Here is a 12,588-nt window from a genome sequence, read left to right as displayed (position 1 = left end):
ATCACATGCTTATGTATGGCGAGAGAGAGAAATGCTATGGTCTGAATGCTGTAACAAACCATAATTCTCTTGTTTGGCTGCTGGCTCTCATTGGCTTGCTAAATCACCAAGCACCAGCCAACTCCTCCAAGCCATCACTGGCCCGCCATTTTTATTCATTTCATCCATTTTGAAACCATAACTCATCAGGTAAGATCCTGAGGTGTTTTCAACAATTACATTAAAGCATCAAAATAACATATCTCATATTAAGACCATTTGAAATGTCAATCGACAATCTCTACAACAGAACATCAATTATAGATAGAACTGCTACATCAATTTCTAGGGCCCAATTCAGCAATGTGGAACAAACCCAACCCAAGAATCTCCAGACCCAATCTGACCCCCCCAAACCCAGATTTTGTTCTGGGGGAGGGGATCTTTGGAAATCTTTGGAAATCTTCCTTCCATCCCACCCCATGGGGACAAGCTGCTCTGGTGGGGTGCTACTATCTCGCTCATCACAGAAAACATCCTCCCTGTTGAGACATTGGTTGATGGAAAAGAAAGTCTTTCCTGGACAACCTGAGGCAGGTCCTGCCAAACAGGCCACAGGCTGACCAGAAGGCCATGAGGTCGGAGGACAGTTCCTGGCACTCAGGGTCTTGGTGGCCTTTGGAAGGAGCATGTGGAGCACTGCGCGCTGAGAAGACTGCTCTCTGCCCAGTAGACCAATTTCTCCATCAATGAAGATTTCATTCTTTTGTTCTGCCAGGCAGAGTTCTAGCATCCTACTAGAAAGAAAGCAAAACAAAGAGAGCGGGGGGGGGGGGGGGGGAGGAAAGAAAAATAATCCAATAGGTTTGAGGTTAGGTTTACGTGTTAGGGTTAGATTTAAGATTAGGGTTAGTTATGTGTTTGGGTTTAAGGGGCCAGGGGATAGGCTTAGTGCTAGGGAATAGAGTTAGGGTTAGTGGTTAGGGTTATGTGCTTGGGTTAAGCATAGGTTTGGGGCTTTGGATTAAGGTTTGTGGCTAGGGCTGAGGACTGTGGTTCATGTTAGGTTTAAGATTAGGTTTAGAGTTGGGGTTAGGGTCAGGATTATTGGTTGGGTTAGGGAATAGGCTAGCATGAGGATTTGGGGGTAGGTTTAGAGTTAGGAATTAAGGTAAGGGGTTAAAGTTATGCATTAGTGTTAGAGGTTAGGGTTAAACTTTTCCTTAGCGTTAAGGTTTGGGTTAGACATTAGGGTTGCAGGTTACATCTGGTTGGCCACTGTGAGAACAGGATGCTGGACTAGATGGGCCACTGGCCTGATCCTGAAGGGCTCTTCTTATGTTTTCACTGTGCTTCATGTACATAGTTTCTGACCATTTCAAATTTTGGGCATGCTTCACAGGGTTCATAGAGATCACTCCCCATAAACTGTTATCCAGGACAGTCAATTTCTGCAGACAGGGTAGGGACTTTTCAAGGCAGAGGGGGGGGGAGGGAGTGAAAGGGAGAGAGATGGTAATAAAGTGTATAGATTTTGTTTCTTAAAACTTTAAAGCATTTCTGGTAGGGCCACTGGTCACAGCTGGCCATCTTAGTAGCTCCTCATGACTGACCCTCATATTTTAGCCATTTTGCATATGCTAAGGGTGGAGAAAAGTATTTCCTTCTTCTTTTACAGTCAAACACATCCCATGTAAAAGAGAACACATCTCACATTCTTTATTGAAATCAGTATCAGTGGTGATCATTATATACCCAAACTCACATATATATTGTTATGTGTTTGGGTTCCAGGGTTTGTGGGTGAAAAGGTACCCATCATTTTTGAATTTGCTAAAAGATAGAATTAACCAAGGTTTGATTAAACTGTGCCAAATGCTGAACCCCCCCCCCCCCGGATTTAGTTGATGCTAACAAACCAGGCCAGTCTAGCATAGCCACAAAGATGGGCCATTAGAAAGAGACCAAGACTGGGGATGGCCCATCAAGGAAACCACCAGAGGGCGAAGGCTGCCAGGCCAAGAAGGGATAAGGCCCCTTCTCCAGCTGTGTGTTGGTGGGCAAAAACAAGAAGGGTTTTGGATTTAAAGTCTGGATGATATAGCTGGAGGAAACAGTTTTCACTGGGTTAACAGTGAGAGGAAGAAGGCAAGGCCCTCTTAGGCTGTAGCTGCTCTGCACTCCCTCCATCTAGACTAAGATTGTGTATATGTGTAAATAAAGTCATATATCATAAGCACACCACAGTCTCTGCTGCACCTCATATGGACCCTGGGAACCCTGGAATCTCGCACTGTTGTGGAGACAGGGGTGGCGTGTAAGAATATTATTTCTCAATATGGCTTTCTCTTAAACTTTGGTTCCAGAATATAAGAGTTTGTGTGCTAGGGGTGCAAGTACATTTTACCAGGAAGCAACCCCTCCCTCCTTAACTGAATGCAAAATCTGCTTAACCTTGCACATTTATTCTTTTTGGGACATGGCTTTCCCGGTATGCTTTCCTGTCAGATTTATTTTTTTAACCACAGTGGAGATACACAAGAGGGCGCCATGTTACCTTAAAATCAATACCCTTTCACGGTAGACTTGATGCAGACCTTCATAACTGCGAGAGACATTCTGATCTCATTTCTGGAGTCATCATGTAGAAAATATTCGCTGTTTAATATCCAGGGGAAACGGTAAACTGAAGCTACAGGATACATTGTGTTTAGAGTCTGTGGACATTTTTAAAAGGTCACTTCCCCAAACCAGCTTTCATAGAATTGTAAGGATGGAAGGGATTCCATGGACAATCTGGGCCAACCGTCTGCAATTCATGAAGCACAGCCAAATCAGTTTGCATGTAGAGAACCCCATAGCTGCAAATTATTTCTTTGCTTTGTTTAAAGGAAGTGAAGCAAGTGCTCCTTTGCATGTATGTATTTACTTCTTCCATTGGCAATAAAAACAAAGGTTGCTTGTACTACGGTAGGAACCACCGCTGTATTGAATATGACAAGGACCAAGCACTCAGTGCTGCCTTGTTTCAGATTGCCATTTCTGCTCTTAGGTGAAGTGCCATATCACCAAGCGGGGCAGAGAACAGATCAGTCACCCTTGCCCTAAAACAGTGTTTCTCAACCAGTGTGCCTCCAGATGTTTTGGGACTACAACTCCCATCATCCCTAGCTAGCAAGACCAGTGGTCAGGAATGATGGGAGTTGTAGTCCCAAAACATCTGGAGGCACACTGGTTGAGAAACACTGCCCTAAAAAATCATATTCCCAGCTTGGGACCGTCCTTTGCACCACTCCTGTGCTCCAGCAGCCTCTTTGGCACCGATCACTTTTCTCCCGCTGTGGTTGGTGTGCCGGTTGTGTCTCCACCACACTCTGATAGCATCTTGCTTAGGCTACTGCTGTATGGGAGCTGGAAACGCTGGAAGAAGCCTTATATGGAGTCAGGCCACAGAGAATAATAAATGAAAACAATGCACCATGTGGTCTTTATCTTTATATGTGGCCTGGAAGAAAGATCCTCAGAAACATTTGCCAGTTATCCGTTCCTTGTCTGCATTGCTGCACCGCCTGGGAATGAGCACAAAATAGTGTTTGAACGGATGGCAATAGCGGAAAAGAAAAACCTTAGGAACACAATACACTGCTCTTCTTTGTAAGGGAGGGGCATCTGGACTTGACATTCATTTACAGTGGTACCTCTACTTACAAATAACTCTACTTATGAATGTTTCTACTTACGAATGGAGCTCCGTCCGCCATCTTGGATGCTGTTTAGATAGGATTTTTTCTACTTACGAATTTTTAGATAGGGTTGCTTCGACTTACGAATTTCTTCTCCCAATGCATTCCTATGGGATTCGACTTACAATTTTTTTCGACTTACGAATGTGTGTTCAGAACGCATTAAATTCGTAAGTAGAGGTACCACTGTATAATGTTACACGTCACCCCCAGTCTCTGCCAAGCAGCAGCAGCAAGACTCCAAGAGCTTACGCAGACTTGTCCTTCTGTTGGAAAAGCAAGACACAGCAGAGTCTGCATTGTATTAGAAATATGATTTTTTATTAGGAATTATAGGTGCATATATTCCAAGGGAACAGAAAAGACTTTTTATGTATGCGACGGAAGCCACCCGTATGTTATTAGCCCTGAGATGGAAAGAAGATAAGGTCCCTACCAGAGAAGAATGGCAAATTAAATTGTTGGACTATGCCATGCATAGGCAAACTCGGCCCTCCAGATGTTTTGGGACTACAACTCCCATCATCCCTGACTACTGGTCCTGTTAGCTAGGGATGGTGGGAGTTGTAGTCCAGAAACATCTGGCGGGCCGAGTTTGCCTATGCCTGGACTATGCCGAAATGGCGAAACTGACCGGAAAGCTCAGGGATCAGGGAGACCAAAACTTTAATAAAGAAGGGAAAAATTTATAATTTATCTTAGAGACCACTGTAAGCAGATGAAAACATTGGCAGGATTGCAATAACACTTATAATGTAGCAAGTACTATGAAGATAATGGAGTTATATAAAATACGGATTATTGAAAAAGATGCAGTAGAAAAGGTTGTGGTGTTTTTGTTTTTTGTTTTTTTGTTTTTTAAATCCTTATTGAAACTTCAAAAAGTACATAACTATATTTGCACCAGACATGGTGAGACGCAAACAAAAAAGAGAAAAAGAAAACAAAGGGGGGGAGGGGGGAAACCCAAAACTGTATATTTTACAAGGTTGTTTTTGTACTTCACCAGATCTTAACCTATTTCAGCATTTGTAAGAATGGATTCCAAATATCACTGAATTTGTCCATGGCAGGTCTGTGTTTATATGCAAGTTGTTCATATTGCGAAAGATACCACAGAAAAGGTTAATAATAGGGCCCACAGAGGGGAGGAAGGTGGGAAGTCCAGAGATAAGGAGGAATATTTAAATGTGGATGAATATGGTTGAATTGTTATGATTTTATACTTGTAAAATCAAATAAAAATATTTTTAAGAAAGAAAAGAAATATGACTTATTCACACATATTTACACCTGGAAGCCTTCAGTGCATAACATAACACTGCCCTCATCAGTGAGCTTGGGTCCAAAACAGCAGCCTGGCATGGCCCCTCGTCTCTCAGCTGCTGGTTCTGCCGAATTCCATGGAGTTCTTTCTGCCTAATTTCCTCCTCCTTGTTCCCAGAACATCTTGCCCATCTTGCTCTGCGTAAAAGGACATCTTTTCTTTCTCTGTGACATCACTCCCACATCACTCTCAGTTACTGGTAGGGTCTTTTGTCAGCTCACCTTAATTATCAAAGAGGTCGATTTCTATTGACCTTATAGACTTTATTTCCACCGTATCAAAACTAAACAGAAAAAAATTATTTACACAAACTATCATGATTTTAATTTACATACCTGGTCACAAATTTATGTTAGGCTATATACCATTAGACCACATGCAAAGGATACAATAGCAGACTCATCCCAAACACTTGCACTTTGAGGATCAAGGTGTAAAAATCGGAGGTTATGAAGTGATGAACATTTAGGCATTCTGAGCTGAGCAAAACTACCATTTTGTTACAGATTTTGAGCCTTAAAAAACACCAAAAAAACCTGCCAAAACTTAAAATAGGCTCAGCATAATGGCTAATCCAAGTTACTTTCCAAAGATATCTGGCTTCGAATATAATCACACATTAGACTTGTAAAGGTGGAGGAAATGTGATTTTGTTTCTTTCAGCCAATGGCCACTTCATCACATTGTATGGCAGCTCTTCCATGTTGAGGGATGGAGGCTGCCTTTTTCTTCAGACTAAGAGGATTGTTGGTCAGCCGAAGGCAAAGGCAAGCAACCCCACATGCATTTAAGTGTGGAAGAGACACAGAGGCCTGATTGTCATAATTCTGAGAATCGGGCCTCTGGGCAGAGTGCTCAACTTGTTTGTGCCCAGTTGGCTTTGTAGGTGTTTAAACTGGCCCATATTGTGAGGGGGAACAGAAGAGGACCTCACGCAACACTACCTCTCCAAACCAACATGCTTCAGAAACACCAAATCAAAATTTGGAGTGTTGTCAAGTGGTAAGAAGATCAATAAAAAGATTAATACATATTTTATAGATAAAGATCCCTATCCAAAGTGATTTTCTTTTCTCCTGATTGGCTTGGCAAGGTATTGAAGGGATATTGTAAACACAAAAGGGGGGTGGGAATGGATTTATTTCTGCCCAGACTGAAGGAACTACATTTCTGTAGCTGCAATCTGGTATTCATGGTAAGGATGGCCAATTATTGCACATAATCTAAATGATTATGTCTAATAAAGTCCAAATAAAATAAACCATTTCTATTTCTGAGAATCCTACAAGGCTTTTATTGTCTCACATAACTAACATTTTATATAAGGCTCCTTGGGAATAAATTATTAAAACAACTCTGACCTATTTTCTAATAATGCATGAGATTAAAGTCTTGACTAGGTAGGTAGTCATTGCTTATTTTCTTTATCTTTTTGTTGTTTTAATATTTGCCAACTAATTTTCTTGTCTATTGTACAAACACAGATCCCTGTGTCCTGCACTTTTTGCCTTCATACCGGTATGCATCATGCTTTTCGCTTTCTGCTTCTCATCCAAAGCCCCCAGCTCCGTACACTTCCCCTAAAAAAGGTAAAGGACCCCTGGCAGTTAAGTCCAGTCGCAGATGACTCTGGGGTTGCAGCACTCATCTTCCTTTACAGGCCGAGGGAGCTGGCGTTTGTCTGCTCCACAGACAGTTTTTCCAGGTCATGTGGCCAGCATGACTAAGCCGCTTCTGGTGAAACCAGAGCAGCGCACAGAAACACCATTTACCATCCCGCCAGAGCAGTACCTATTTATCTACTTGCACTTCGGTGTGCTTTCGAACTGCTAGGTTGGTAGGATCTGGGACTGAGCAATGGGAGCTCAACCCATTGTGGGGATTCAAACCGCCGACTTTCTGATCAGCAAGCCAAAGAGGCTCAGTGGTTTAGACCACAGTGCCACCCGCGTCTGCTCTACACTTTCCCTATTCAAGCCTAATATAAATTTTGTAATGCAAACATTGCCAGTAATACACACAGGTGATCAACTACACCTTCCTCATCTCAGTGCTGGTCCAGTCTGTGACCAGCCTCACCACAGCTAAGTGTGATGGGGCAAGGAACTGACATGGTATTGGATGCTGCTCTCCAAGCATCTTGGTGTACACAGAAGGCCAAGTGTCAAATCCTTTTGTAGAAGGGCAAAGAGAAAGAATACTGTACTGGAGATTTATAGAGCAGGGAGCTCACGGGGGCAAGCCAGGTATCTAGGGGAAGCTACAGTTCCCACCTAAGGGGGCCTGCATGATCATTCTGATCTTGGTCAACACCCAAGCAAGGTTTGATCATTGTGGCCAGAGAAACAACCCTAATTGACGGGATATATAAAATATTTTTTAAAATTGTCCAGTAGCACCTTTTTGTTGTTGTTTAGTCGTGTCCGACTCTTCGTGACCCCATGGACCATAGCACGCCAGGCACTCCTGTCTTCCACTGCCTCCCGCAGTTTGGTCAAACTCATGTTCGTAGCTTCGAGAACACTGTCCAACCATCTCGTCCTCTGTCGTCCCCTTCTCCTAGTGCCCTCAATCTTTCCCAACATCAGGGTCTTTTCCAGGGAGTCTTCTCTTCTCATGAGGTGGCCAAAGTATTGGAGCCTCAGCTTCACGATCTGTCCTTCCAGTGAGCACTCAGGGCTGATTTCCTTAAGAATGGATAGGTTTGATCTTCTTGCAGTCCATGGGACTCTCAAGAGTCTCCTCCAGCACCATAATTCAAAAGCATTCAAGTAGCACCTTAGAGACCAACTAAGTATGTTCTTGCTATGAGCTTTCGTGTGCAGGCACACTTCTTCAGATATTTTATCTCATCCACACATTCAGTTCTTTCAAATATACAGTCGTACCTCAGCTCCCAAACGCCTTGGGAGTCGGACGTTCCAGCCCCCAAATGATAAAAAAACGGAGGTGAGTGTTTCAGCTTTTGAACGTTTTTTTGGAAGCCAAACATCCAAAGGGGCTTCTGTGGCTTCCGATTGGCTACAGGAGCTTTCTGCAGCCAATCAGAAGCCGCACTTTGGAAGTCAAACATTTCGGAAGTCGAATGGACTTCCAGAACGGATTCTGTTTGACTTCCGAGGTACGACTGTACATATCTCTGCCACACAAAAATTTCTGAAAATGCTACTTCAGGGGCTCTGGTTTTATCTTCTCATCTACATTTATTTTCCCGGAAGATCCCTCAACAAATTTGCCAAGTTAAATGACCATGAACTTCTTCTCAATACAGTATGACCACAATTCAACACAGATCGAGGTATACTTGTCCAATGAAATTGCGTATTCAGTGTACAATACGGTACCCAAATCTCTGAGTGGTCAGAGGTTTTGATAAGTATCAGGGTCATTGGAAACACACATTTCTGCAATGCAAACCATACCAAGTTCTATTATTGCTTCATCCAATTGTCTACTTACAAAACATTGCAAATCACACAAGATTCATTCACATTTCCAAAACATACATTTCTATACCACAAAGCCTCCTTTGTTTGGCAAAATGAAGCAAATTACTTTTTGCTTGTCTAACACAATTGCCAGCTTTTCATACAACTGATGCAGAGAAGCAAAATGGGGTTTGTAATGTTTATAACTTAGATAGGAATCTGTCACTTTTTTTTGGATAAGACTCCTAGCTATTCATTGGGTCCAGTCTGAAGTAATATATGCCTGAGAAAGTGAACTTCTATGGAAAGCATTTGAATAACATTGGATCTGCTTTCCCTGGTGTAACTAAAAAGCATGGGGGTTTTTTTTAGCAGAGGGTTCAACCTTGCTTCTAACCAGACCCCCTTCTGCTTTTCAGCTGAAATACTGTATATAAATTTTCACTGCAGCGATTGCAGACCACTTTAAGGATTGCTTTTCCGATGCTATCTAGAAGTGGAGAAAACTGAACAGTGTTCACAGTAACATTCACTCCTGGATATGTCAATCACGAAGAGCAAAGACAGACTGAAGCATTTAGAGTAGCCAGGAAAAAAAACCTGTTATCTCTCTGTCGCCCTGCACCCATTCAAACTAGTGATCAAAGATATGACAGACAAAGGCTTCTCCTGTGTGGAGAAATGGACAGATCTGTTCCACCAGTATGAGTTTAATGAACCATTCCAAAATGGTAATAAATTAAAGGGGACCACGCGAAACTGATATCCAGGCATGCAGCTCGAGGAGGCTCGCCGTGAGAAAATTATTGCACGAGAAATAATGTATTTTCTATTTAGTAGGCTGAATTTATTCCATTTTATTGGATTATGGGCATCTTAGCCCTGTTTAGACATGCTGCTGACATGCAAAGGATACATGCAAGTGTCCTGAATTGTGTGGGGAGAACCCCTCCCTAAGCAGGTCAGCCTCCCCTTACAGACCTCCCACTTCAACTCATGGAAAATGAGGGGCATAGCCTCCTCACTCCCCCTCCTCTTGTTCAGCCGTTTTACATGACTAGCACACCTGAAAAGGTGCCTTACCCTTGCATAACCCGCTACTGTTTTTGTTGCCCTTCCTCTGACCCGGTTTTGTGTTTAACTGTATTCTCACATTAATTATAATTATACTTATTTGGACTTGTCAGTGGATTGTTACCCAAAGGTTTCCAAGTGATGAACACATTTGAAAACCTAAACGGCAGCACACTGGTAAAAAAACAATTATCAGTCTATCAAATGCCTGGGGAAAACAACAGCTAGAACGGTAATAGCCAGAACTTGGAAATACTTGCAGTGAATGAACACTGATCAGCGGTATAATAAAGTCTGGCAAACCGCCATAAGGGGAAGGCTGTTGGGAGACTCATTCCGCGTCTGCAGTCATAGGATTGTTGTGCATCATATGACTGTATGTGTTTTCATTCCACAGAGTGGAAGTGACGTAGACAGGATGTTCGTCTGCTGTGTTTGTTCCTGAAGTGGAACTGTTGTTCTCTCTCTCTTCACTGCCTGCTATGCTAGAGAGAGGCAGCCACGCTAAACAGCTCTGAATGTCTGAGCAGGGCAAACAGAGACAGACTCTGCATTTTGTCACAATAAAATAGTTTAGCCTTATTTAATGGCTTGTGTGTGTTGTTCTTCACCTTGGGGAACAATCAGAGATTTGATTGCACCACCGGACTCAATAGTACCCGGTGGGCATGTGTGCACTGGCTTTGTCCCTGCCCTGGGAAGTCTCACAGCTGGCCCGGGCGACAAATGCTAACAAAAGCTGTAGCAAAAACTGAAGATGGCAAGGAGAGAGGGGGAAAACCAGATTTTTTTTACAAAGTATGGTGTGATTAAATATACAAATGAAACAACATGTGGATGAGAAATAGCTACAACATATATTGCAATAAGGCGTAGATAGGCAGGTAGTACTCACTCGGTCACCTCTATTCCTGTGTTTTCCAAGATGACTTATTGAAGAACTTGTTCTATTGGTTTATTGTTATCACCTCATTATGATGCACTGTAAAATAAATGGTTTAGTATTTTTACCTCCCTAGTGACCCATTTTTTTGCTAGTCATGTCATGTTTTATGATTTATATGTGTATGTATATATGTATAAAATATTTTTTAAAAAAACAGCCCGGAGGAAGGTAAGTTTTTACCTGGTGCCAAAAAGAATTCAGCGAAAGCAGCTGGTGGACTTCACTGGGGAGAACATTCCACATATGAGGAGCCATAACTGAGAAGGCCCTCTTCCTGGTAAAATAAATTGCCGCATTCCTAGAGCACTTTATTCCATTTCCCCAGTGTTTCCTTACCTAATAATTTTCATGTTTTATGTGATCTTTCACAGAACGTAAAAGTCAATTCTAGATATTTAGATGGATCTAGTAGAATTTTAGTGGCTCATTTCCCCCAAAAAATATCTGTTTGCGAGTTTTGCATTCTACAAGTGTAGACTCTTCCTCGTGGGTAGCTGAACATATGACACATCCAGCCATGGATTATTTAATGGCTGAAGACCTGTGTAAGGATGAATGGCTCCTAAAGATGATGGTGCCAGACGATCCTTTCTGGGGAGAGCTTTCCACAGATGGCATTGGCACTCCAAGAAGGTCTTGCTTCACCCATAGCCACAGCCTTGGATGTGAGCAGAAATCAGGCATGTCTCTCCCTTACAGGCTCCAGCTTGCTTCTTCCTTCAGCTTCTAGCTTACACACACAAACACACAACTCAGCTCTGGCTGTTGTCTTTTCTAACTACCAGCGAGTTGAGGGAAGGGTTGAGGGTTACCTGGCCCATATTTACGGTAGAGGGCCATTATCACACCAGGGAGCTAGCCTGGCTATTCCAGGAATCAGATTTTATCTTAGATTTTATCACTCGCTGCATCCAGGAATTAGAAGGGTCTTGGCCTATGGCCTCCTTGCCTCCACATCTCATAACAGTATCTTTCTGATGAGAAACAGGGAAAGGGTATCCGGTGTGAATTGCAGGTGACTGTATATACCTCTTCCCACCAGCTGCAGGTTAACTATCTATGAAATCCTTATGAGTCACTCCCTGTCCTGTTCCCCATTCCTCACGGTAAAATACAAAAAGCAAGCCTTTTATCATTGCCTGCATACAATACAAAATGAGACAACCTTCCCAACTTCACAAAAAATTGTATATATTTCTTTGGAGGGAAAAAGCTTTCTCGGCTTTTGATCTCCTGCTCCTGAGAAGTAAGGTTCCGAGCGAGTAACAATGTGTGTTTATATAACTTTGTGTTGATGAATAGCTCCACTGCCAATGAAAAGGTACACCTGGTTCTACATGAAATGCACACAAGTCTGAAAGGTGCATACAAAATGCCATATGGTCTCTGAGGTCAGAGACAGGTTCCAGGGCTCAGAGAAGGAAGGAAGGGCTCAGCACCAGACCTACGAAGAAGTATGCAATTGTCTCGTCCTTCCCTTCCTCATTTTCTTAGCTGACCATGAATATTTGAGAAGATCTAGTTCTACTCAACTTAGCATTTGCCTAGCAAATTGACTTATGGTGTTGATGGGGAGCCATTCACATTACACCAATCTTGCAACAACTGCCCTGCTTACCAATCTGCTTCTGAATTGGAGAATTCAAAGTGTTGGTGATTTCTATCCAGGGTACCTTATCCTCTCTAGCCAAAAGGAGGGACCTCCTCTGTGTCCCTCCTAGAGTGGAAGTGTGCTTGAGTGGGACAATAGGAAGAGCCATCTCAGTTGCCACACCTAAATTATGAACACCCTCCTCTTAAAGTACGATTACTAAAGTCTATTTTATTTCAGCTTTTGTTATGCACCGCAGATTATTTCATTTTTGTTGTTGTTTCAACTGTTGTTCTTTCTTTGGTTTGTTGTTTTATTTTGCTGTTTTTATAGGATCAAAATTTTAGATAGAAGAAGCCCCGAGTCATGCTTTTGCAACAGAAGAATGGTATAAGAATTATTTAAATAAAAACAATAAAAACAATCGTATTCTTACACCCAGGACTAATTTATGCAAGGTGCCTTACAACTTGTTACTATTATTAATTACCTTAAGGTCC

At 42.4% G+C, this 12,588-nt stretch overlaps 1 long non-coding RNA gene across 3 annotated transcripts in view; it reads right to left on the bottom strand.

The window, feature by feature from the left end:
- Positions 1-12,588, bottom strand: part of LOC132592112 (uncharacterized) — an 81,083-nt gene that overhangs the window by 37,894 nt on the left and 30,601 nt on the right. For 2 of the 3 annotated variants that reach the window (XR_015950113.1, XR_009557543.2), the window contains exon 4: positions 10,447-10,533. This is a non-coding gene — a long non-coding RNA (uncharacterized LOC132592112). Of the gene's footprint in view, positions 1-678; positions 1,449-2,536; positions 2,789-10,446; positions 10,534-12,588 lie in introns of those variants that run through there. The other variant, XR_015950114.1, reaches the window with a different exon arrangement.

This window comes from Zootoca vivipara, chromosome 5 (assembly GCF_965207765.1).
Source record: "Zootoca vivipara chromosome 5, rZooViv2.hap1.1, whole genome shotgun sequence".
Lineage (NCBI taxonomy): Eukaryota > Metazoa > Chordata > Lepidosauria > Squamata > Lacertidae > Zootoca > Zootoca vivipara.
Note: the sequence above shows the minus strand (reverse complement) of the source record. Positions and strands in the feature narration are given on the sequence as shown.